Here is a 25,429-nt window from a genome sequence, read left to right on the forward strand (position 1 = left end):
TGTTCGCAATCAAGCGACTTCTCTGTGATCTTCCTCAAATAGTCCCAAGTTACTGAGATACAGCACCGGGCGCACTTCTCTTTGGGTCGGAGGAACCGTCCCGTTACTGGAAGGTTACCAGTTCATTCCCCGACAACAACAATGGAAGACTATTGTGGAAGCTTTCTTGCACAAGTCGGTGAATCCTCAACCTCAAGTGGCCGTTAAAAGAGAGGTACTTCACCGTGAAACGTTTGAAAAAGGGGAAACAAACTTTCAAAAAATACTTTTTGTTTAGCTAGCAGGTGGCCCTGACGTCACACGGGGTCGCAGTACGCCCAAAAATAACAACACACACACCTCCGCGCACAAGCAAGTGCCTCCCCCGGGGGGGTTTCTAGTCCCAAATATACTTGCTTGGTGGGATACAGCTTGATGTGTGTGTTTGAATCGTAAGGAAAAAAACAAGCCGCGTCTTCCTCGCATTGCGCGTCATTCAAACAGGACTCAGTGTACTGCTTTTCCCTCTGTTGCATTAGTAATAACAGCGGCGTTGACGGTAGACAGCAGGAGAGAGTGTGTGTGTTTCTCCGACAGCGGTGCCCAGCGGAGGAATACTCAAGCTTTTTATTTACTCTGCAGCTTGTTGTTCATTTTCTCTGCGTTATGGTGAACTTGGACAGTCACGTGTGAAGATCTCTGCAAGTAAAGAGGACGGCGACTTTTCACCTGGCGTGTCCCTTTGACTTTACCGTGAGGGAAATATACCTGCCGTTTTTTTGTGGTAAGTTTTTCTGCCCAAGAGCTTATTTCTCTCCGCACTCTTTGACTTTTTTACTGTTCTGTCCACTGCACTTGAATTAGGAAGTGGTCCGCCGGCCACAAGTTTGTCCTGTGTTATGTCGCGCTTTGCTTTTTGATCTGCAACATTATATTTACACGTAGCGTGTGCACTTCCTGTATCTTTTAATCAGCGTGCAGCTGTTAACATATTTCACCTTGCACAGTGTTCGACTTTTTCATGTTAGGACCTTCAGACAGCGCTGGCCAGTCTTTGCCTGCTTTAAACGCTGAACGCTGACTTTTGAAAAGCCGACTTATTGTTTCAAATCTGCTTATTGTTTTAACGCTTAATTCAATTTCTTAACGCGGAGTGCACATTTTAACCCTTAAACATTTTTTAACTCGCCACGAAGTGACAAATGACATATCTGAAAACTCATTTTTAACCGTCTTCTGTGAAAAAATGTGCAGAAATTGGTAAAATGATTGATAACTGCACTGTTAGCTCATGTTAGCTTATATTTCATGTATGCATTTAACAAAATATAATGTTAGATTACATCTGCATTAATGTCATTTAAAGCTATTTTACTACGTCTTTAGTATTTACTGTAAATCGTTATTGCATTAATTGATTAAAAAACAAGTAAACAGCACATTTATTACGTTTAATAAGACTTGTTATTTTATCAAATAGGCAAGTAGTGCAGTTTTAAAAATTCCTTACGTGTTGTAGACATGATATTAAAACCTGTGACACACATTGGTTGCATTTAGTTTTAAAAGCATTTATCTGTCAATGCCTTTTTTAAAATACTGTCGTGACAGTTTCTTAAGCTTAAGCCTCAAAATAAAATACTGTTAGATTTAAAGCAAAGGCTGTAAGATAATTATCTGCGCTTTATCTGCATGATTAATATCTGTGATTATCAGCAGTTAACACCTTACCGTGCATGCTTGCTCCATTTTTATATTCCATCTTTTTTCCTTGTCCAGAAACAAACAGGGATGCTGGTAGCAAATCAGTTGTCATGATGATTTACCTAAAATCCTACAATTAAAACAGATTGAACTAAACACTCGAAGCTCATACAGCTTGCTGAGTTCACCCTCAGTGTCTTGCCACTGTTCTCTCTCAATCACAGTGGCCTTAAAATCAATAGAGGTAACTTTTTTTTTTGTGGTAAAGAAAGGCTAACAAGGTATAGTGGGATCTGCTGAACTCTCCAGGCCTGTCCTCTGATCAGCTTTCACCCCTGGATTAGCTGCATGGACCCTCCTTGTTCCAGCCGCAGGGTGCACAGGTGTTCCCTCCTCAGCTATGCAGGTGTGGGCCAGTTCCCCCCCTCACTCAGCAGCTCTCACTCTTCAAAGGCCACGGCGGCAATAAATGCCCCTCGTGAAATATGTCAGCGACTGTGCACAATCAGCCCCTTTGTTGAAGTGCCCCTGTAATCATTTCTTAAAGCATGTTTAAAACTGCCCCTGCTCTGCTGTGTGCTTGTGTGTGCCGTTAGTAAGGTTGTTTTATTTTGTAAAGCAGGATGCGTTTTATTTTCCATGAATTAGTCTCCCTCTAAGACTGACCGTCGTTGGGGTTGGGAGCAGTGCACTTATTACCCTCGACTCTCCCCACTCTGCGTCCATTTTTTGATTGCTGCATTTATCATCGGGCGGTCGTGCTCTACATTATGGTAATAGGAAAATGAATGTCCTCCGCAGGATTAATGTGTATACCCTGTCATACGTTTCAATCATTTATCAAAATTAAGATTCAGCTTTCAGCTCAATGAACACCGGTTGATGCATGATTTTATCTCTTAGATATGGAAATTGTTGCTTCCAGCTGAGCCGAAGTAGAAAATGCTTTGCCATTTATTTGTAACTGTGAGTCCTTTGGAAAGTTTGTGTGCATTTTAGTGTGAAAGCAGAGATTCCTCAAACTTACAACAGAGGTTTGGTGCAGAATGATTCAGTAAAAGGCCAGAAAGTGGATTTCAAAAAACAAAAACGCAGATCACATCAATTTTTAGGCAATGAAACACTTGCTCACTTTTGGATTAGCTTTTGAATTGCACCACCGCCCATCCCCCAACACCTCTGTAATGAAACAGACTGCTCGCTCAACCCTTGAGGTGTTGCTGCGTTTGGGGGAGAAATGGGTAAGAAAAATCAAGGGAGTGGTGCACAAGCTTGACTTTTATAAACATTTAACAGAGTCCGTCCTCTGAATCCACATTCTGTTTCATATGCAGCTAACAAGGCCTTGTAACAAAGCTTAAATGCAATTAAATAGCAAACGTGCTCCTTTAACTTCATAGAAATGTTCCCATGACAACCTCCATGCAAGTTAAAGCAACCAGAAGTGATCAAGTCCCTTTTTTCCCCCTCCTCCCCTTTCTCCCCCTCCCCTCCCCTTTAAGAATGGAATTTGTGTTGACAGTTTTGGCCTTTAATGGCACTTTTGTGCCGCTCCAAAGTATTTGTTTACCAGGATCATATGCTGCGAGCTGTCAGACCCAGAGATTGACTTCTTAAGATAAAAGAGTGTATTACATGCTTAAGAGGCCACCCCTTTTTGCACTGTAATTATCCACATCACAGTAATGATGTTTTGTGTGAGTCTTGAGACAGCTCAGACTTTTTTAGTTACGCTCTGGGTCACTTCTTAAGCCCGACTCCGCTCTGGTGTGAGGGAGAAACGTTGTGACTGTTTGGCCGTGGAAAGCGGTGCAGGGTGGGGTCAGGGGATCAGGATTAGAAAGGAGGTTGTGCTCTATCGGAGGAAAGAGTCAGGCAGAAACGTACTTTGTTTTATCTTCAGTTCATCGCCACATGTGGAATGAGTTTGTTTTATGTTTTTAGGGGTTTCGTGTTTTCTTGGCCGTGCATGTGTTTATATTTTGACTTTGACCAAAACAATCAGGGGTCAAAATGTCTTGTTTTGCAAATATCATACCTTACGTCATGAAACCTCCCTCTAAGGATTGCAAAGCCACAGACAAATGACCACAATGTGCGGCTTTTGGCTTGTGCGTGTAACCTCGCAGTGTGTCATACCCTGAAATGGAAAGAGACATGCATGCTGCATAAAACAAACTTATGGTTTTGTTCATAGCATTTCTTTAAAGCCGCGTAACGTAATGTAATTTATGGCTTTTCATACGGTTCAGGGTCTTGACAGTGACCTTGTTGAGCTGGCATGAGCTCAGCATGTAACTTCAGCTGACCTGTTATTCTGTTTTTCCAATAAACTATGTACTCATTTGAATCACAGTGCACCCACAGGCCTCACTTGTTTTTCCTTCCCTCAGTTCTTCCCCCCCTCCTTCCTTGTAGAGTTAACAATTGCATGTTTACTTGCTGGTCAGTGTGGTGTGAAGGCACGACAGCTTTTATTCGAGTCACGCTCAGATGGACAGTGTCCTGGTGTGAAAAAATGTGTTGGTTTTGGGGGTCTTGCCCTGAATTAAAGATAGAGGGTCACTCATGGTAAAAGGCAAGGTCACTGTTGCTCAGACTGCATTCAGCCATCAGCCTGTCATTCAGAAACAGACAGACCTGATGTGAGGCAGCACTGAGGCTAACAGTGGAAGCTAACTCAACCATTGTTAAAAGGGCCTTTTATGCAGATAACTGTGGCATCTTTGAGTGACATTTAATTAGAAGTAGAGTGATGGATCAGCTGCCCTTAACAATACAAGTAAAATGAGTAAAAGGGAAAAAAACTAAGCCCACACAACTATTATTTTTGTAATCGAGCAATCTACTGATTGTTTTTATAATTAAATGATTAATTGATTAATCAATTAGCAATGACATCATTTGATTATAAGTCATTTAATGAATCTGCTGCACTTTTCTGTACAAGCAAAATGAGGAGAAAGGCCACAAAAAAACAATGATTTTCGTGATCGAGCAATCTCCAGAATATTTTTGCGATCAATCGGTTAATTGATTAATCAAGTAGCAATGACATCATTTGATTATAAGTCACGTGACTGATCTGTTGTACTTTACAATACAAATAAAATGAGGGAAAGGAAAAGAACCAAGGCCACAACAAACAATTACTGTCATAATTAAGCAATTTACCTATTATGTTTGATTAATCGATTAATCATTTAGTCTACAAAATGTTTGAAAGTTGTCAAAAATACTCATCACAATTTCCCAGAGCCAAAAGCAGCCAATCCTTAGATTTCAGAAGCTGAAACCAGCACATTTCTTGACTTTTTTTGCTTTCGAAATCACCTAAACGATTAATCGATTATTCAAATATTTGCCGATTCATTTTCTTTCAAGCGACTAATCGATTAATCGTTTCCACTTTAGAACGAATATTTCTTTTGGCCGTTTCCAAACTGATTAGTGTCTCATAATTGACTACAAAAATGATACATATTAGTTTTTAATGTATGCATGGCTGTGATAGTTGAGCTTCTGTAAGGTGATTATAAGTAGTTACCTGGTCAGAAATGCAAACAAACATTTACTGCGTCACATCTCAAAGAACCTTTCTTCTTTAGCCAGAGAGACACAGGGAGAAAAAGGGAAAAATGTTTATTTCAAACATGTTGTGAGAGAGAAAAAACACATGAAGAGGGGGGTTCGTGACAGTAACAGTTTTTGACAGGCACATTAGGCTGCAGAAAGAGCATCCAGCTCGGGGCTGAGGGCATATGGTGCTGCCTTCTGCCGGCGTAGCTCTAGACCAAGTTACAACACTCGTGCAGGGTCACGACTGTCTCAGGTTTGTTCCTTCTGTCTCACTCGTCTAAATAAAAACAGGAGGCAAAATGGGGGTGGGGGGGGGTTGGGTGGTGGCGGGCAGGGGTGTCGTACAGTAGCTGTGTCTTTCAGTAAAGGACAAACAAATGTTGCCAGTCGAGCCCTTTGGGTCAGGACGTAATTTGGTCAGAATGTTTGGGGGAGACATTTGACATTTCCAGAAATGCATCACTTTGAGTTTGTTTTTTTCTCACAGCAACACAGTCTCCATCTTAATTCTGTTTCTGGCATCACAAATACAAATTTGCATCAAACATAAAAGCAGTGATCCAGTTACATGCAAGTATAGTGCAGTGATTTTATCCCCTCTCACATCTGAACACCCAGCTTGCGCTCTCAGAAGGCAACCCCTAATCCCGCTCTAAACAATGACCACGTTTTCACCACAGCGGCTCTGTTAGGTTTTCTCCTCTGTAATGTGGAGAGGATGGACTCGGATAATGTGCGGGATGACGCAGGGCTCTGGTCTGAAGACAGCGGATCGGTGGGAGGGTAATTACAGGCTACTGTGCGGCTCTCCGGATTTTCCCTGGATCACAGTTCTAGGCCTGCGAGCTCAGCCTCCGATGCTGCTCTCTGAAATGAAACGGCCACAACATATGGACGCAGCAAAAACAATGGTTTATTTTTATGATATTTGATGAGTGGTTTTTAATTTAGATTGTCACTTCTGGCAAGCAGCAGGGCAGATGGTGCAAACTCGAGTGCCCATTAGAGCCTAAATACCTCCAGGCAGCTGTTGGTCATAAACTTTTCTTCTTTTTTTTTTTTCCTCCTGCATGTTTTTTCTTCTTCTGCATTTTCTCTCTTTAACACGGTTCGGGTCAAGAGGAGTCAAACCTGTTACAACACCTGTTTCTGCATATGCAAATCTGTTGTTTTGTCATTTCATTAGGCAAAGCGAAAAGACAAGCGTCCCTTGTGGTTGCAAATGCGACTGGCACTGGGCCCAGTTGGCATGCTACACTGCAGAGCGACGCTCCGGGCAGGGTGAGGGGAGGGACGAGAAGTTGGTTTTGTGTTGGAGAGTGACTCAGCCATGGGATGCCTTCAGATTACATCTCAATCTGGATGTTGTCGGAGTCAAAGTTGCCTCGGAATCGTGCACTTCTTTATCTTTGAAAGGAGTCTCTTGTAGTGAATGACAAAGGACGTACCCAGTAGCCAAAAAAGTGGCACACGCGTGTCTGGCACACGCAGCACTCCTCCTTCCACCCCCTCCTCCTCCTCCCATCCTCATCCCTTCATCATCTGGCGCTCTCCCGCAGCGCTCGCCTCTTAACCACATGTGCCAGCGCCGGGCCTTGCTCTTGCTCCGGGGCTAATTGTTCACTGGTAAACTGCATGCTTGTTGGTGAGGGGGGTCTCCCCCCTTCATGCAGACACACTGCTACAAAGCAGGCAGGATGGTGGCAGTTGTGATGATGGCGGGTGGGTTAGGTGGAGGGGGGGGACAGATCATGATCTCTCCATGCAGTTTATTTTCCCCGTATAAGTCTGAAGATTGTCGGTTGTAATCCGGCCTGTGCGCCAAATGCAACAAATACACCATGAAATTAAAGGTTATTGCAGCAGCGTAATGCAAAAGCTCTGTTTGAGATTACCGGAGCTGTTTGCAGACCTGGGAAGAAGAGAGAGGGGGGGCGGCAGAGTCTGCTTTTCTTTCCTGTTTTTGACAGTCAAGAATCTCTCCTTCCCTCGGAGAACTTGTTTTTTTAGGGGGATTAATTCAACCTTAAGTAAACTGTATTTCGAGTAACGTTTAAGGTGTTTTTTCCTCTGTTCCGTTTTCTCTTCCAGTTGTCCAGCCTGACCAACCTGTGTCCAATCTAATCCATTGTAACTCGCTCTAATCTACTTCTATTGTCGTCTTTTCATAAGTGCCTTCTTCAGCCTACACCGCAGAGTTAGATGGATGGATGGAAAGACCAAGAACTAGTCCCTCTGCTGAGCTAATCTCATCTGATAACTGAGGCCCTCCTCCTCCTTCTCCTTTCTTTTCTCCCCCCCCCCCCTCCTCCTCCTTCCTCCTCCCTCCTCCGCCATGGCTTGGTGGGTCTGATTTGTAGTTCTGCTCCTCTCTCTCTCTCTCTCCTCACCGCAGACGGCATTAAAGCCAGGCCCCACAAGCCCCCTCTGATACGGGAGAGTTCATTAGAGATGTGCCTTTGATGGGCAGCCTTTTCATGTGACTACCGGTTTTTCAAATACCTTGATGTAGAAGCTTAAGAAGGCATTGTGCAGTAAGCCCTCCTTTTGATGCGACTTATTTAGATCTGCATAGTAAATCAGGGGGGAGTAAATAACCAGCCAACAGATGGAAGCAAGGAGATAAGGCCCCGGCGAACAATCGCATTTGTATTTTGTTATGATGTTGACAGCAGCTAAAATTCACTAATCTAGAGCCACTGATCTGCATTTCAAAGAAATCTCATTTAGCAGCGGGGAGGATAAAGTTCCTCTCATTGTGTCTATTTTATTGCATTCTTCGCTAATTTATCTGCCCACAGATTTAACGCGCGGGGCTCGCTGGTGGGAGCCGGCGTCCGCACGTTGCATAGGGGGTCTTAAATACTGTGAAAGCGGTTACGTCTAGACTGTGAGCTGAGGGTAATTACACGTCTGACCATGAATAGAATGAGTTTGAAGACTCATCTTTCTTCGGGCGGGCCTGAATTGCTCGACTAACACTGATAAGGAGCATTTGGTCCCCACAGAAATATTGCCAGTGACTTTCCATAATGCCACCCCCCCCCCTCCCCTCTATTCCAACACCAAGGATGGTATTTACTTTTAAGATAAAGTTATTGTGTACAGTAATCTGACTTGTTAGCATAATGTCCTCTTTCATCGCAGGACCCTCCTTTTCCTGCGCTGTGGAGGTATTTGTGGTCCGGGTCTTAAATAGTTTATCTTGACTTAGCGCGCGAGCGCTTTATGTAAATATCAGCCTATAGCATTATTAGGCCTTCATGAATACTTGAAATGCATTTGCCGTATTTATAAGTTGATAGAATTTACCAGTGGTTTTATATTTGGCATAAAGATATGTGCGGTGTTTGTAAATCCCTACGATTTGGAGGTCATACGGACTAATAGCATTCCTAATGCTATTCCAGTGAATAAAATATGACATCTGCACAGCCCAGAGGTGTTGTGATAGTGGAGTTTACACAGCTGTAACTTAAAATAATAATGTTTACATCTATATTATATTAAAAAGTGTTTGTTTTTTACACATCTGTAAGGTTGACGTTCAGCTCCCTGCCAAATCCCATTCGCTTTTTTGCGACTTTTCTGCACCGACATGCTCTGGAACTATTTCCTCAGCTGTTAAGTATTTACAGGAAGGCACTACAAATTAATCACATGATTTTTTTTATTGCCCCGTTTGATTCTGAACACTGCGTTGGTCGGTGCCCCTACCCCCCACTCACCCCCACCTCAAACCCTCTCACCCCACTCTGAGTAAACGTTGCGCCGCAATCTGTGCAACATTTTTTTCCACAAACTCAAAACAGTGAAAAATTATAGCAGTTGGCATGTTTTGTTTTCAGCTGCGCTCTCTGCGCTGAGGGCTTTTTTGTACAGTTCAGAGAGCACATTCCTTAGGATTCAGCAGTCGTCGGTTGCCTGTAGGGGTCATTGGAATTCTGGGAGAATAAAGGGGAGCAAAGAAAAAATCATCCAGGAACAGCCAGGCCATTTTTTGCCACTCATTCCCCCGGCTGCAAAATTTACCTCTTCAATGAGGGGAGTTAAATTTTCTCCTGCAGCTGCTGTTGTGGTATTGTGACACCAAAAATCATCAATGTTCTCTAAATGATGCCATAGCCTGTGTGCTTGGATGCAGACAGCTGAATGCGCCTACATGAGAAATCAATCGTGTCAGGTTAACAGTGTGATTTACTCGGCGTTGAGAGCTCGAGCCTTCAAGGCACTGCACCTTTTAACTTGAGAGAAGAGTGAGGTAGCGGCGGGGGTGTGGGGGCTCGTACTGTACGTTGCCTGTTTGTGCATGCACTAATATACACACACACACACATATGCTCTCAAGCTTTCACAGCAGAATCCAGGTGCACTTTGTTGTTCCAAACTTTATTGCCTTCACCTACAAGCCGCGCAGACAATACTTGCGCAAGATACGATCTAGCCCACACATGTCCGCGCTGCTCCAAAATGTGCCAAAAGAACCTGAAAAAAAACCTCTCAAATAAGATCCACACTAATGGTATTCTTAACTGTTTTCTCTCTCGCCTCAGATAGCTGACATCGCTGGATTCCTTCCACTCCTGTGACGGACAACAACTGCAAGTTCTCTCCCTCGGGGTGAGTACTGGAACACGGCCCTCTTCATGTCCATCTGTCAAAGAATCCTTAACCTTGAGGAAGATTACACTAGCATTAACAGTGTCTTTGCGAGGATCAGTGTTGAAATTAACTGTAACCTACAGTGTATTCCCAAGATCACTCACCTTTCAAAGTAGAAGTCTTTTTAAAGGTTTGATTAAACTGATTTATTTTGATCAAGACGCCAACTGTGCCTTCGGTTCGGTATTGTTACCCTCCTGTGTTTGGATGATTGTAGCGGCTAGCGGAGGTCAAGGGGGCCCCCATTCCCCCGCTCAAATGTAACAAATCTTCATCTTGTCCACCTTGATAGAATTCCCCCTCCACTGGGCAGCCTTTCAGGTGTGCCTGTTTGGTTTTCACACCCCAAGGATTTTCAATCTACCCGAGCTTAGAAGTTATGATATGCATTATGGCCGACAAATGTGGGCAAGCTCGGGTATCAGGTTTCGTATTTATTTTGTTGATGTCTTGATTGAGATTTGTAGCCGAACAGAAGAGAAAAAGTGCAGAAGGTTATATCTGATATTTATTACTTTATTCTCACTATAAAGTAACAAGAGAAGGCAGATTAAGCTTGGCTCGATGCACTGCTCTTATTTTAGTCCAAATGTTTCTTTTTTTTAGGGTGAAATATGCCAACTCTGCGCCCGTAGAAGAAAGCAGACGACGCACACTGTAAAGTCCAAAGTGGTAAGTGGAAACAGTTTCCATTGTTCTTGCACGCCTGGTGTTGTGTTTTCTTTCCTTAAATTAATGTGTCCACTGTAATTCGCCACATCAGTCACGTAGCTGTTGGGGTTTGGCTTTAGAGGAACACATCGAAGGGCTGAAAACAGCAGACCCCGAAAGAAAAGTTTCTCCATTTGTACATATTTTTTGATCATATGGTCTGGAAGATACAATTGTGAAAGAAGTCCTATCATTATTCTAAACCTTTATAATTAAATGATTTGTAAGGGTTTTTGTTACATAGGGCAAATCCAGAAGGAACTGTTTGTAGCTACCAAGGCGTTCATTTTTATCCGTCTCTCAAGCACAAAGTCGTTTTTCAGCTGATTATTTAATCAGAAACAACATAAAATAGATTGCGGATATCACATATTTCCTATCATTCAGTGAATCTTTCCACAAACTCAACTGTTTGCTTGATCCTGCACCTCTGAACAGCTTCTAACAGCTCCCTTTTCTGAGCTAACGAAGCAACACTGTGTTTGTTACCAGGTTAGCCCACAAACAAGTGTGAGGAATCTCAGGTCGTGTCGTGGAAGACGCCAATTAAGCTCTAACACTAATGCAGCTTTTCTATTGGTTAAATCTCTCATATATATACTCATGCATCCATGCCTTATGAGTGCACACAACCAAGACATAGTTAAACTTATTTTCCGTCTTCTGTAACTCATCGACTGCAATAAGACTTAATTTAACATGTCTGCAAACCTACATAGAAGTTGGATTGTTGGTTTTCTGTCAATTAAGGCCACAAGTTTGTTTAGACTTCCCAGCCTGGATCTAAGAGAGAGAATCTTTCCATCTCTCAGTCCACCTCCGTGAAGTAGCACCTTTGAGGTCTAGATATGATTAAAGCGCGTGGGCAGGAGCGAAAGACGCTGGGTGGCTCGGCTGCAGAACCAGGTCTGCCTCCCCGAGAGTCCCATCTTCCCCGAGTGAAGCAGAGTCCAGATTTCCTCTTCCAACCTAAAAGAGATTTAAATATTAGTTCTTAATTTGTCTAGTACTCAGTTAAATCTTCAAAGATGAACTCTTACTGCATATCTGCTGGCCTAAAAAAAAAAAAAAAGTCCTTCTAATCATCGCAAAAAAAGTGAAATTGCCCCAACACTGCGAGCCGTACTTCCAGTGTAGACATATATAAAGAAATCTACAGCAATTAGATATATCTGTGGGTTCTTAAAAGAAGCCGCAGCTCGGACTGAACAGCCCTCTGCGCACATTTCCAGTTTGAAATTGATTTCTTGTCATAGATCAGAGACCTCTTGTCATTCCATTTCCAATCCTCAAATGGTTCCTCTGAGCCTGCTAAGTGTCGTCCCCGCGAGCGGGCAAACAGGGGGAACCTCCACGGGTCTTTACCCCGGGCACCCGGAGCCGTCGAGGGGGTAGAGGCAGAAATCAAAGGGACTCGGATCATTCCCCATTGGCGGCCTCCTTTGTCTGGCTGATTTGGGATTGGTTGGAGAAGGTGAAAAACTGCAGGGGTGGAGTGTGGGGGTGGATGGAGATCAGGCAAAGCAACTCCCTTTTTTTCTCCCCCTAATCTTTATCCACCATTAACCCCTGTGCCCCAGTGTGTGGCTGAGATCAGGGCCATTGGTCAATCCCCCATTCACCGCCACCCAGAATATTTTAAAGTTAAGCCCCCCTCGCTTAACAAAAAAAGTCTTACTCATCAAAGGTTTACTTTCCCTCTCTTCCTTCCTTCTGCTCTGCCGTTCACGCGCCCTTCTCTCTACGGTTTTGTCTTCACACTTTGGCGACGAGAAGTTTTGGAAGTTTCCACATTCCCATTAGGTTTGGTTCAGGGTCCAATCTGGTGTTGTGCTGGGAGCAAATTGGAGCACAAATATATCAACCAATAACTTCCGCCCCTTCGCTGATCCCTTGGATTACACGCTGTCCTGTTTTCAAATAAACTCCAGGATTGTGCTTACGTTATTTCCGCGGCGGAGATATTTTTCACACCTGATACGTATATACTCCAAGTTCTTTTCTTTGCTGATGATAATGCGCCATGTGGTCCCAATCAAACATTACAAACATAACAATTCAGTCCAGATCGCCTCATACTCCAGGTCTGGCGTGAGAGAGCGAGGGACGAGGAGGTGCAGGGGAGACAGAAAAGAGATTGCGTGGAGCTTGTTTGTCCAGAGTGCACAGTTGCCATGAGAATGGAGTCAGAAAGTGGGGAGGTGAGGAGGCTCAGAATGAGTGCTGCCATCACTCCTTAAGGAGAAGATAAAGAGGCTCAATGAGGCTATTGATCCTTGTGGCTGCCTTTCTTTCTCTTCTCCCACTCTATTTTTCATCCAGTTGGTTTGAAACCACCAAACATCCGTGTGTTTTTGCAGAATATGCCTCATAATAGAGGAAAAAGGGTGAATTAGCCTTTAGCGTACTTTGGGGCCCCTCCAATAGCTCTGTACACCTTAAAGCAGAGATGATTGATACGTTCCAAATGACTGATTGCAAATACTGCATTCACCACTTTAATTTCTATAAACTACCAAGGATCTAGTGTTTCACGTGTTATTCTTTCCCCGCGCTTTAATTGGAGAAAATCTTTGGGCGCGGAAGCCGGGCCCCGATGGCATCCCTCCAACAGCCCCGAGATTATTGTGAAACTCAAGCCGAGGCAGGCATGACATCAGAGCGGCCTGACACCAGTTTGAACTCGGCGTTTCAGGTGGGAAGAATTACGAGTGGCTTCACTCGCAGGTGATCGTGTCCAATGAATCGGTCGCACACAGTCGCGCATTCTTCTCCCGGGGTCTAAATGCTGATTGTCTTGACAGATTGAACTCGGGGTGTTATCACCGAGCTGTCACGCAGAGTCATTTTTCAGCCTGCACACGTAGCTCTTAGTTTATTTTAGCCTTTCACAGTCCAGTGTGTTACAGGCATAAATCTACACTTATTTAACCTACAGGCAGTTTGTGCACTGTGTTGGTGTATTGAACTATTTTACAGTCTTTACTGTAACATTTCCAAGATTCCTCTGTGAGATAGTGTCCTCCTCTGCTGTCACTCACTCCCTCTTCCTCCTTTTTTTTTTTTCCAAAGTAAAACTTTCAAATCAAACCACGCGGTCACAGCCACCGAGAAAGCTTTTAACTCCACAGGCAACAAGCCAACTCCTTTGTTCGTAATGATCGCTTGATCGCGGCTCGTAAAGGGATACAGGCGGCGGCGAAATCCTACAACAGCTTGGAATCTTGACTTCCTCGCCACAAACCACAAGCCAAGACAGCGCAGACGTTACTACCTGGTTGGAGGCGAAAATGGGCAGAAAGCATCCGAGTGTGTGTGGAAACAACACTCACACTCACTCGCAGAGCATGCTCGATTTGGGTCATAGAGCTGACAGACAGTGGAATGTGAATGTGTGTATGTTGACAAACTCCACTGCACTCTGAATGGGGTTTGTGATTACACCTCATCATGCGTGCTGCATCGCTCCTGTCCCCGGCCTCCCTCTCTCTCCCCATTTCTCCCTCTCTCTCCACAGTGCCTCTCGGGCAATCATGTGGTCACACTACCTGACTCCTCGCCGCTCAAGAGTGCAGTTGACAAAAACAGCCCGAGGCCCGTCATGTGGAAAAGATTCAGTCGGCACACAGCATACATTCTGAACCCCCCCTTACACCCCACCTCACCCTTACAACTCCTCACTTTCTCCCACTAAGTAACCGAAGCACCCGGGTGTTTCCTTCTTCTGCTCACCTGTGAAGGGAAATGGCACGGCTGTCCGACTGTCTGGGCGTGTGCGAGAGTGGATATTTTTCCCTCATATACTCTGAGAAGTGCACGCAGCTCCTCTTTGTCAGTCCTGTTGCACTCCTCATGTCATGTAACATAAAGCTGGCGGTCAGTGAGAGCTCTCAGCTGTCAGTCAGCCCGGTGGTCCCGGCCTGTCGAGCTGCTCACCTGTGTTTATTGGACAAGACCCAGGGAGAACACCTTGTCTCCCTTTTTCCTTTTACTCTCCCTTTCTTTCTCTTTCACTTTGTTTTTTTGTCTATTTCATTCCCTTTGTCTCCCCATCTTCTCTGCCAATATCGCTTTTATTTTTTAAAACCTCTGCTCCCTTTCCTCCCGGTTCTTCTCCCCGCTGTCCTGTTCGCTTTATTTTCTCTGGCTTTCCTCCCTGCTTCTCTTTTTGTTTCCCCTCTCCCTCTTCTCCTCGCCGTCCGTTTTTATTTTGTATTATTTTGGGACCTCTTTGTCAGTCCTTCAGTTTTTAAAGCCGCGCCGTCTCTTTGGGCGGCGGTGCTCATCTCTTCTCTGCACCTGGCTGAGCACACGCACAGGCGCCGCTAGACCACTGATTGAAACTTGTGTCTCAAAGTTGCTAATGTTCACTGAAGCATTATATTGTAGATAAAGTAAATAAACTAGGTTACCATGGGAGAAATCTCTGGAATAGACTGCAGATGCCACTCATGCACACACGTAGCATTGCACAGCTTCACATACACACACATAAACAGACACACATATATGAAGGGAGTGAATGGCTGAAGAGGTGTCAGTGATGTCGAGGTGCGAGTGGGGCGGGGAGATATTTTCTATGGCTCAGGAATTTCACAGGTTTAATGTTTTTTGAGGAGCTCTCCAGAAAAGTAACAGTTGGATTCAAGAGGCTGCAGTCAAGTGGGCGCTTATATTGTCAGTCAACAGAATATAGTCTATGGCTGCAACAAGGTATCTGCCGATTATCTGCCAATTATTTTTTATGTTTATTTGATTAATCGTTTAGTCTATGAAATATCAGGAAGTTGTGTAAAATGCTCATCAGAATTCCTAAAGTCAAGTCTTTAAATTGCTTATTTTTCCCACTCTTCATCAACAAAATGACATTAAGCAGCAAATCATATATTTAAGGTGCACGAGCCAGCTAATATTTGACATTCTTGCTTGAAAAATCACAAACGATTAATCGATTAATTGCTTGACGGTTTAGTCTATGAAGTATCAGGAAGTTGTGAAAAATGCTCATCAGAATTCCTAAAGTGACGTCTTTAAATTGCTTCTTTTTGCCACTTTTCATCAACAAAATTACATTAAGCAGTAAATCATATATTTTAGAAGCACGAACCAGCTAACATTTGACATTTTTGCTTGAAAAATCACAAACGATTAATCGATTAATCGTTTAGTCTATGAAGTATCAGGAAGTTATGAAAAATGCTTATCAGAATTCCTAAAGTCACGTCTCAAAATTGCTTCTTTTTGCCACTTTTCATCAACAAAATGACAAAAAGCAGTAAATCATATATTTTAGAAGCACGAACCAGCAAATATATGACTTTTTTGCTTGAAAAATCACAAACGATTAATCGATTATCAAAATATTTGATTTCCTTCAAACAATATATGATTAATTGATTAATCGCTGCAGCTCTAAAACAGTCAGTAAAAAAATATAACTTATTATTGCAAAGGACATTCATGTCTGAATCTGTGAGTTTTTAGGAGGCCATACTTATTGATTAATTGATTAATCGGTTAACCGTTGCATCTCAACAGTCGGTAAAAAATATAACTTATTATTGCAAAGGACATTCAGTTCTGAATTGATGAGTTTCTTGTTGGCTGTTCTTAACCATATAACTCTCACAGATGTTTAAAACATCTTCTAAGTTATTAACTAACCCTCAGCCAAAGGTGGTCTTGATCATTTCAACTTCTTTTATTCACTTTCTCTTTACTCCAACCTCTGCAATTCTACTTTTCTTTTCAGAAGTTCTTTCAAACCGTCACCAGTCAGTCCAATTCAAATGATTTTTGTTGGAAAGAGTTATTAGCCAGGCTACTTAGCACATTGGTTAAATGCAAGGCCCGACTCTTTGTGGCTGCAGGGTTTTAAACCAGTGTCCACTGAATGATCCCTCAGTTTCGAGTGCCAGCGAGGCAATGCATTCATATTTCCACCTGGTATTATATAAAACCCCCTTGTGTTCACCGTGGTTCCATTCTGCGCCGTAAAGTGGTATAGGTGACATGGTAATACATTTGCATTGTGCCCGGTGATAAATACCCCACCAGGTCTTACTCACTCTGCTGCCTCCGAATGTGTCCGGACAGCGCCTGTATTGTCAAAGGCACGGGGGTCATTCAAAAACTCACTCTCCCACCCTTCTGCCTTTTGTCAAATATTTCCGTGCGGGTGATAGTTTTCTCATTTATTTAGTGAATAGTCGGCGGGCGAGGAAGAAAGAGAGTTTTTACATTATGGAAATGATGGAATGGGTTATAATCTCCCACATATTCATCACGGCAGACATTGGACCCTTGTGATACCGTCCTCCATTTGGCTTTTGTTCTGGTTCTCTTTTCCGCATACTGTTCCCCTCAATGGGCAAAGCAGGCTTTAATCCTGTCTCTCTTTGGAATGACAATGTTTACTAGCTATCATTCAATAAGGAGCCAGGAGCGTGACACACATCCCTCTGTCGGTAAATGCTGTGTGAATGTGTGGAACCAGATACAGAAGAAAAGTATTGTTAGCCCTGTGAGGATGGGATGGGATGGATTGGAGAGGGTTGTTCGACAAAGTGATTGGATGCTTGTGGACAGAAGGGGCGCCAGAGAATTGTAATTGGGGGAGATATTGGGAGGATGGATTGTTTATAGCAGGTGCTAACGATATTTGACGCAACAAACGATAGCAAATAATATTTCTGTAGAAAGAACAAGATTCAGTATTCCATGGTATTGAATTCAAATACAAGATAAATGTTAAACGCAAACACAAATAATGCCCTACATTCATACCAAAAACAAAAAACCACAAACATTCACTACCTAAATCTTAGTCATCAGAAAAAGCATCTGTGTATTCACAAAATACTTCTGTTCTTAGCAAAAACTGTGGTAGCCCTGGCTAAAGTTTGGTATGACTTAGCACATTCCTTAATGTTAAAACATCAAAATACTATTCCTGCTAGCTAGCACCTGCTTGCTAGCCATCTCTAACTTTAGTCCGAGGCTCAGAATGTTACAAAATTAGTTTAGTTTCAGTCCCAAATGCTCAATTACAATATCAATACAGCTAGCATATCACAATGTCCTTCACACTGTTAGCATCCTTGTTGCAATGTAAATTGTTGCGTTAGTCCGAGGCACAGAACATTACAAAATTAAGCTAAGCCCCTGATGCTAACTAACAATATCAATGCAGCTAGCATATAGCAAGGTCCACAAGGTTAGCATCCTTGTTGCTTGAAATGGCAGTTTGTAAATCGTTGCTTTAGCCTGAGGCACAGAACATTACAAAATTAGCTAAGTTTCAGTCCCCGAGGCTAACTTACAATAGCAATGTAACTAGCATATATTTTGTCACATTGTAACATATAACAATGTCCTCCACAACATTGGCATCCTTGTTGCTTGAATTAGCAGTCTGTAAATCCTTGCATTACCGCAATACACAGCACAAAATTAGCTTAGTTTCAGTCCCCGATGCTAACTTACAATATCAATTTAGCTAGCATCACAATATCCTCCACAAATTTAGCATCCTCGTTTCTTGAATTAGCAGTCTGTAAATCTCCGCCTGGTATATCCACTAAAAAACAGTAAACTGTCCATAATAGGCTAATTAGCTTTGACACAGGAACAAGCAAACTTATTGTTTATCCCAAATCCATCCAACATGTGCTTGACTACACATTTTTGGACAAATATTAGTACCTTAATGTTTTCCCGCAATACAATAAGACTTTCAATAGTAAAAACCAACCAGTCAAATTGCGCAGTTAACAGCATTTGTTACCCGAATGTCATTACCTTAATAAAAATGTTTTTGTTTTTCATAGATATAAGCCAATTCCATGTTTCTATAAGTAAATATTGCATTTCATCACATAATTGCTGGAGAGAGAGTGGGCTTTGTGGGGAGCCTCCTAGCCCCTCCTTCCTTTCGTAACCCCATAACCTTTAAAACCTTTTTCACCCGGCTTCCCTGTCTCACCCATGTTTTATGTATACATTACACTACAGTTAAAAAATAAGCCCTGTACAGGTCTTTGGAGTTTACCTGTCCATACAACACACAGACACGGCAGTGCTGGGTAATTATTGCCTGTAAGTAGGGATTAGGGTTGTGGATGTTGACAGTAAATTGGCTCTCAGAGCGAGTGTTTAACACACCTTTGTGTGGATCAGACACATTCTTGCAAAGAGTGAAGGTGTCTGTACATAACCCCTCCCCCCTCCTCTGCCTTCTTTAACGTCACCCTGTCAGGTATTTACAGTTCACAAATAAATATGGGCTTATGTTTTTTCCCACTCACGTGTCTCTTATTGTGAAAGGACGCACAAACAGCCAGCTAATGAGATTTCTAAGAAAATCAAGGGAAGCTGAGATGTTTGTCTGGCTTTATATTCCTGCGCCCCCTCCAAATTGTTTTCCCTTCAAAGTCTTGACAGCGTTAGGGATTAGTGCCATAGCTGCTAACAATCATTAGTGTGTTTTCACCATTGTGTCTGCACTGTTTTCTCCACCCCCCCCTCCCATCCTCCCAGCCTTCCCTCCTGCATGTGTCTCATGCTTTTCGTGCTGAGCGAGAAATGAAAAACAATCGTTCCGACCTCCAGCGACCCCTCCTGACGCACAGTCAGTTAAATGGTTTGTAAGACGTTTAATTACCAAATGGTATAATCGTTATTCATCTCATCATTAGATGTATGATATTAAGTGAATTGGCTCCCCTGGGTCCCTGTGTTTCACAGATCAATAGATTTAGATGGAGCTTGAAGGGGGTTGGGGGTGTACGTGTGGGCAGTTAAAACACTTCTGAGCCCCCTGATATGAACACGTGCATTGTTTGTGTGATGCACAGTGGTGACATTCACTCATTTATTTCTTGCAATTAGCTTTTATATAGCTTTAATTATGCTAATTTCTCCGTCTGCACCCAGGAATGGCAGTATGTCACTATTTTTTTTTTTAATGGATTTACGGCTCCTGGGTTTATTTTGACGGCGAAAGGACATGAAACAATGGACAAGGTTACGGCACGGCACACTTCCCGTCGGCAGAGTGCTTGCGTTTGCACTTTGGGACACTTTGTTGGTATCAAGCATTGTTTGAAGGCATTGTGGAGATTGCTAATGCAGCGTGTACACCTCAGAGGCCCCACTAGCCTGCAGCTTGATATCGCCTGTATTCCCAATGTGAATATGGCTGAGTGGTGATTGGGGACTCGCTGCACCACAAGCTGCTATTCACTGCAGCCCGGCACTACCAGCCCGAGTTAATTGTCCATTATCTACTATTATCTAAGCTCTACCCCTCTCTCCCTCTCTTTTATTCTCATGATTTCTAGCCGTCACCACCGGTTTCTCTCACTCACTATGCTGTATCCACTTTTTTTTTTTTACTATCTACTCTAGCAACCTTATACCAGCGCTGTAGCAAAGTCCTGGAGTTCAAATAGTAATAATGATTCCCTTTGTTCCTGAGGTAGCTCAAACAGGATTCTGAACATGAAGTCAGCAAAGCATCGTGTTCGCTCCTTGTCTTATCATCTCACTGTTTGAGTTGGAGGCGCGCTTATGTCTAATATTCCCAACCAGAGCGGGCATTTATTTTGAAAAGCACATTTACAGAATACTTTTGAATTAAAAAAATGAATGTCTTCCTTCCTTCCTTCCTTGTGCTTTTATTTTGATAAGGTGACAGATGCATCTTGCTAAAGGTGTTTGAGGAATCCTCAGAAATTTCACTTGATGGCACTGTTTTCCTTTTTGCTCCAGCTGAAGCAACAGGCCATGTTTTATGTATGCCGGGCACAGTGTGAAAAGCCCGGCTGTGCCACAGATCCGCGCGCGTCTTTCCTTTTTCTCCCCCCCCCCCCCCCCCCCCCCATCCCTGGGCACCCAGAAACAGACAGGAACACTGACAAACAATAAAAAATCATTCGCCACACAATTTAAAAAAAAAAAAAAATCTCTTCAGAAAAAAGTGGTTGAAAAGCAAGTACACATTGGCACACTTACTCTTCTGTAGTCATTAATTTTTTGTGTCTTTTTCCTTTTTAAAAGTTTGACGTCTTTCTCCTGCATTATAAATCCTCCCTGCTCGGAACACGCGATGTATATTTTAATGTAAATTTACAATGAAAAAAACTCTGATTCTGTCACTATTCAGGCGTTTAAATTAATTAAATTGTGTTCCTCCTGTGCTGCCAGGCGTTACTTTAATAATTGCATCAACAAGATGATACATACTATAAGGCCTGGAGTGTTTCCGCAGCTCATTCCAATCCGCACCTTCCTCTTCATACAGTTTGATCTTCACCTGCAATTAGTCTGCAGATAATAGACCCACACACACACTTGCATGCACACACATATGAAGTCAATCATGCATTTTAAAAGGCTTTTATTTGTGTAAGTTTGGAGATAGGTAAAAGAATTAAAGCATAAAATCCAGTTGTGCATTACACTCCCCGCTTTCTGAAAGGGAGGGGGGGTAAACGGGGTTTAAATAGGGGTTGGATGGATGGATTGGGGGTGTGCAGGGTAGTCGGGATCAAGATCATATTAAGTGCTCAGCATTAGGAAGTGTTGGTCTGCTGGCCCGGCCTGTAAAGACGTAATACATCACAGTGAAAAATAACCCGCGCTTGTATTTCAGCGTGGCGCGCATCATAAATAAAGGTGTGCCACGTATAATTGAGCCTCGTGCATGGGGGAACTCGGCTGGAGATGAGAAATGGAAATCTGTGTACTGGTAAATAGATAATCACACAAAAGTAATTGAGGTTTTCAAACCCCAATCTAGTCTGCCAGCGTGAGCTCGTTTGCATGTTAATCACGTCGGTGATTTCCCCTTCATCACAGGGAAGTCCGCGCACACTTCCATAACCAGCTTTTAATTGCATTTAAAATGTCACAGAGGTGGAACACATGTAATTTAGCCAGAACTGTGTCCAAATTAATGGGTACTACTGAGACGCTCCATTGGACAGGGTTGGAAATGAGAGAGGCTGTCCATTGTTTGGGGTCTTTATTAGAGATGCTTCGGCTTCCTGTTCCCCATCCTCGATAACATCTCCACAGCAAGCTTTTTGAAGTGCGCATCAAGACTTCCAAATGAAATCTGACAAGCATTTTGTGAACGACTTAACACTACAATAGATGCCAACTTTTTTTTTTTTTTGCAGAATAAGCCAAATGGACGGACATTAAGAAAAGCAGAGTAAGGATACATGAAAGAGAAGGCGCGCAAAGCCAAAGTGTTGGGTTTTTAAGCGGAGAAAAAGAGCGAGGACGAGTTTATTTTCTTTCATCACCAGGTGTTCTGTGGCGTATAAATTACCGAGATGATGTTTCCATAACACAGCTTAGGGCACTCCAGAGAGGGGAAACCTGCAAAACAGACCTATTTAATTTTTCATAGAGGTGGACCATCAGGAGCAATAAGCCAATATTCCTCTTTCCTGCTTTTCCAGATGCCTTCTCCACCACTGCATCTCACCAAAACCGAAGCCCCCCTCCTTTAGAAAAAGTTCTGCCGAGACCTACATGAAAGGAAGCAACTGTTGAAATGTTAATTTTACCATCTGCTGTCGAGGCCCGCAACTTTTTTTTTTTCTTTTTTTAGTGTGTGTGTTTCTTTTTCCTCCCTGCCTCCTTTAATTCCCAGTAGTTCTGTTCTGTTTCATGAATGTGCTGCTATTTTGGCTGTTTGAAGTCACGGGGTCTCTGCGCGCACCGCTTTGACTGGCTGGAAAATACAATGCCACATGGTGGATGCTGGAGACTGTCCATTAGTTTCCTGTTTAAAGCCCTGGTCCCTCCTGGTAAACCCTGTTTTCTTATACCGCTCCCAAGGCTCCAGTTACGCTCCCATGCCCGTCTCCAGTACACAGCCTCTCCTTCCTGAGTGTGCGTGTCTTCGGGGACCTATTTAGTCTGTTTATCTTAATGCCGAGGATTTTAATCGCTCGTTTACAAGATCCCGAGAACTTTTTCACGTCTTCGCACACACTTTCCTTGTAAGCTCGATAAACCCCAGCAAATCCAAGATTGAAATTAAATTTTTCGTCTTGTTTCTCATCACAAAAGTTTTTAAAAAGCAAAAAAAAAACTTTACTGCCAAGTTTGCTGTGAAGATCTTGCCAAATGGATGGATTCCATTGTGAGATTTGATAGTTGGCAATTAGGGTGAGACATCCTGTGTGCAGAGTTGCTTAGCATTTTCCTTGGCCGGGACCAGATTGTTTAGTCTGCTCTCATTGTGAGCTGTTTCTGAGCCGCAGTTGACGGTTGTTTGCAGAGCGCTGGGGGAAAATGTGAGAGAGGGGGCCGGTGCCTTTTTCTCTATTTATTTATTTTCCCCGTCCTTGGAGCTGGAATCTGATTTGTGTTCATGTTTCTCTATTCTCTCTGAGCGGTTTTTAAGTGTGGCTGCTGAAATCTAGACTCTGTATGACCTCACTGCGCCGCCTGTGTTTCATTAATGACCAGCCCTGTGGTTTGGGGAGAGGAATATTTTTCATATGACACCGCCTTGCATTAGCGCCGAGCGGCAGCTGCACAACCACAAAACCATCCAATTTTGTGGCTTTGAAAGGTGTGAAAAGTTCAGCTCCCTATAGCGAGCGTTGCATTTATAATTACGCTCGCTGCATTTAAGAGCACACGTATATGTGTCAAAGAGCGGAACTGCTGAAGACGAAAAGAAACCAAAAAAAAAAAAAAGTCACCTGCTAATGAAACATTTGTCTTTCATTCTCCTTGGCAACTCGCTAAGTAAACAGTGGAGATGTATTCCAGAGTGAGACATTTACACACTTACAGATTTGACATGCCTCGCCTTCGAGAAGCCACCTAAAATAACAAGCAAAGTGGAGTAGGTAGAATTTTGACAGCTTGATCCATTTGTAATAAATATTTAAATTCAACACAGCTTTATACTGTTTGGACGCTCGCAGTCCCCCCGAATACAAGAAGTCTTTTTAAGTTTTTTTTCCCCAAGTGCCACATCTGGCAGAAGAGGTATTTCTGCGCAGATTGATTGATTTCCCAGGCTTTGTTGGACGCGACTCACGCAAGCAATCGACTAAGAAGCATGCAACAAGCCCCTGCACCCTCCCTTCCACACTTTAAAAAAAAAAGCCCAGACACTAGACTACTGTAACTCTGTTTTGTACCTTGCAGGATATTGAGTATCCAAAAGGAAACCTCAGATTTGTCCCGTCCCAAAAACAAAAGAGCCCTTGTGCTGCCGCCTTCCTCCTCTTCCCTTTCCCTTTCACCGTACTGGTACTGTCATCCTAACACAACAAACACCTCCCAACACATAACATGTGTATATTTCCACATCATTCCCCGACCATTCATCTTCCACTCCTAGCTCGCATTAAGTGTTGTGTTGTCAGCCTCGAAAAAAAAAGCAGGAGGTGGAACAGGGGAGAGATTGAGGTTAGTCACCGAGGCTGAGGGAGAGCGAACAAAGGAGGAGATTACCTAATAGTCCTGCTATGTATTTGAAGTGGAGCCTGCTGTTTGTTTGGGGAGGTTTTTCGGGGGCCTGGATGTGCAGGGAGATGTCTCGCAGGCGGCTTGATGGGTACTTTCAAGCTGTCAGAAACATCCCCCTTTGCCATCCGTCTTCCCGATTCGACGGCAACAAGCTTCGACAGGGGCAAAAGGCACAACAGGGAGAAAGTTAATCATGTTTCCCAAGTTGGCTTCGTGTAAATTAAAAGTCAGCCGTGACGGAAGCTTGACAAGCCAAGGATGCACACTACCAACTATTTTTGGGCCTGGGTCCTTTACGAGTCTGAAACTTTCCAGCAGGTTGTCATGTAGAATAGGTGTCCTATATGTGAACACAAATGTCATGTAACTGGTGTAAACCACTTAATTACATGTCAAGATGCATGAAACAAGCTGAAACATGGATACCTGAACGCATCTGCCATCCATTTGTTGTATAATTATTTAAATCAACCTCCTTAAGAGAGCACTTTTTGTGCTGGAAAGGTACACACAATCAATTTTGTGGACAATCCACTTTTTTTTTATTCAAATGTCTTTTGGACAGTATTATTCAAACCACTCTGTTGGTAACTTTCCCAAACGCAGCGGCTGAATTTCCTTTTTTAATTCCCTAAATTGCCGTCTTCCTTTCTCCCCTGATTTGTCCAACAAACAGTTCCGACTCCCGATTCTCTGAAGCCCCCGCCAGCCGCTTCTGTTTTGATAAATTGTACATCAAGTCCTATTTTCAGAGTCATCAGCGATTGCTTTTTTGCCACTCAGAGTACTGAACGTGGACAGCTTTTAAAGGTAGTGAGTAGCTCCGATAAGTGGCTCAATCCTTGTACTAAAGCATTTTTTACTGAAGGTTTAATAGCTACTGTATAATGAATTATAATGTATTCTCTCCAATTGCAAATGTCCTCTAATATAGCCCTTCTGCCGCAGCAAAAAAGTCCATCTGAATATTATTGTGAGCTGCTTTTTAAGAATACAAATCAATTGCATGATTTTAAGTAGTTAGATTCATACTTTTGTTGTCAATTTCCCCCCAATGCCAAATGGAATGGCGCTCGCGCGGCTGGACGAGCGAACCAATTTCAAGTAGTGACATCATGGTCAGTTCCGAGTCGACTGTATGTTTTATTCTAAAATACGACTGTTCATCCGAACGTTTCAGCCTAGTTTGAACTCATTGAAAAGCAATAGCCTCATGAGTCATCTTGCTGTTCCAATTTAATGGAACATACCTTTCAATGACAGCGTGCGCCGGCACATCATCAAAGTG

At 43.1% G+C, this 25,429-nt stretch overlaps 1 protein-coding gene across 1 annotated transcript in view; it reads left to right on the forward strand.

Moving 5' to 3' along the window:
* The first annotated feature begins 661 nt into the window (after positions 1-661).
* foxp2 (forkhead box P2) overlaps positions 662-25,429 on the forward strand; it is a 102,404-nt gene continuing 77,636 nt past the window's right edge. The window contains exons 1-3 of the mRNA XM_069670793.1: positions 662-763; positions 9,816-9,882; positions 10,531-10,596. The gene's annotated coding sequence lies outside the window, so the exon portion shown is untranslated. The remainder of the gene's footprint in view (positions 764-9,815; positions 9,883-10,530; positions 10,597-25,429) is intronic.

This window comes from Semicossyphus pulcher, unplaced genomic scaffold, assembly GCF_022749685.1.
Source record: "Semicossyphus pulcher isolate SPU_LCO1_2020_fin unplaced genomic scaffold, fSemPul1.0.p SCAF_20, whole genome shotgun sequence".
In the NCBI taxonomy this organism is placed as follows: domain Eukaryota; kingdom Metazoa; phylum Chordata; class Actinopteri; order Labriformes; family Labridae; genus Semicossyphus; species Semicossyphus pulcher.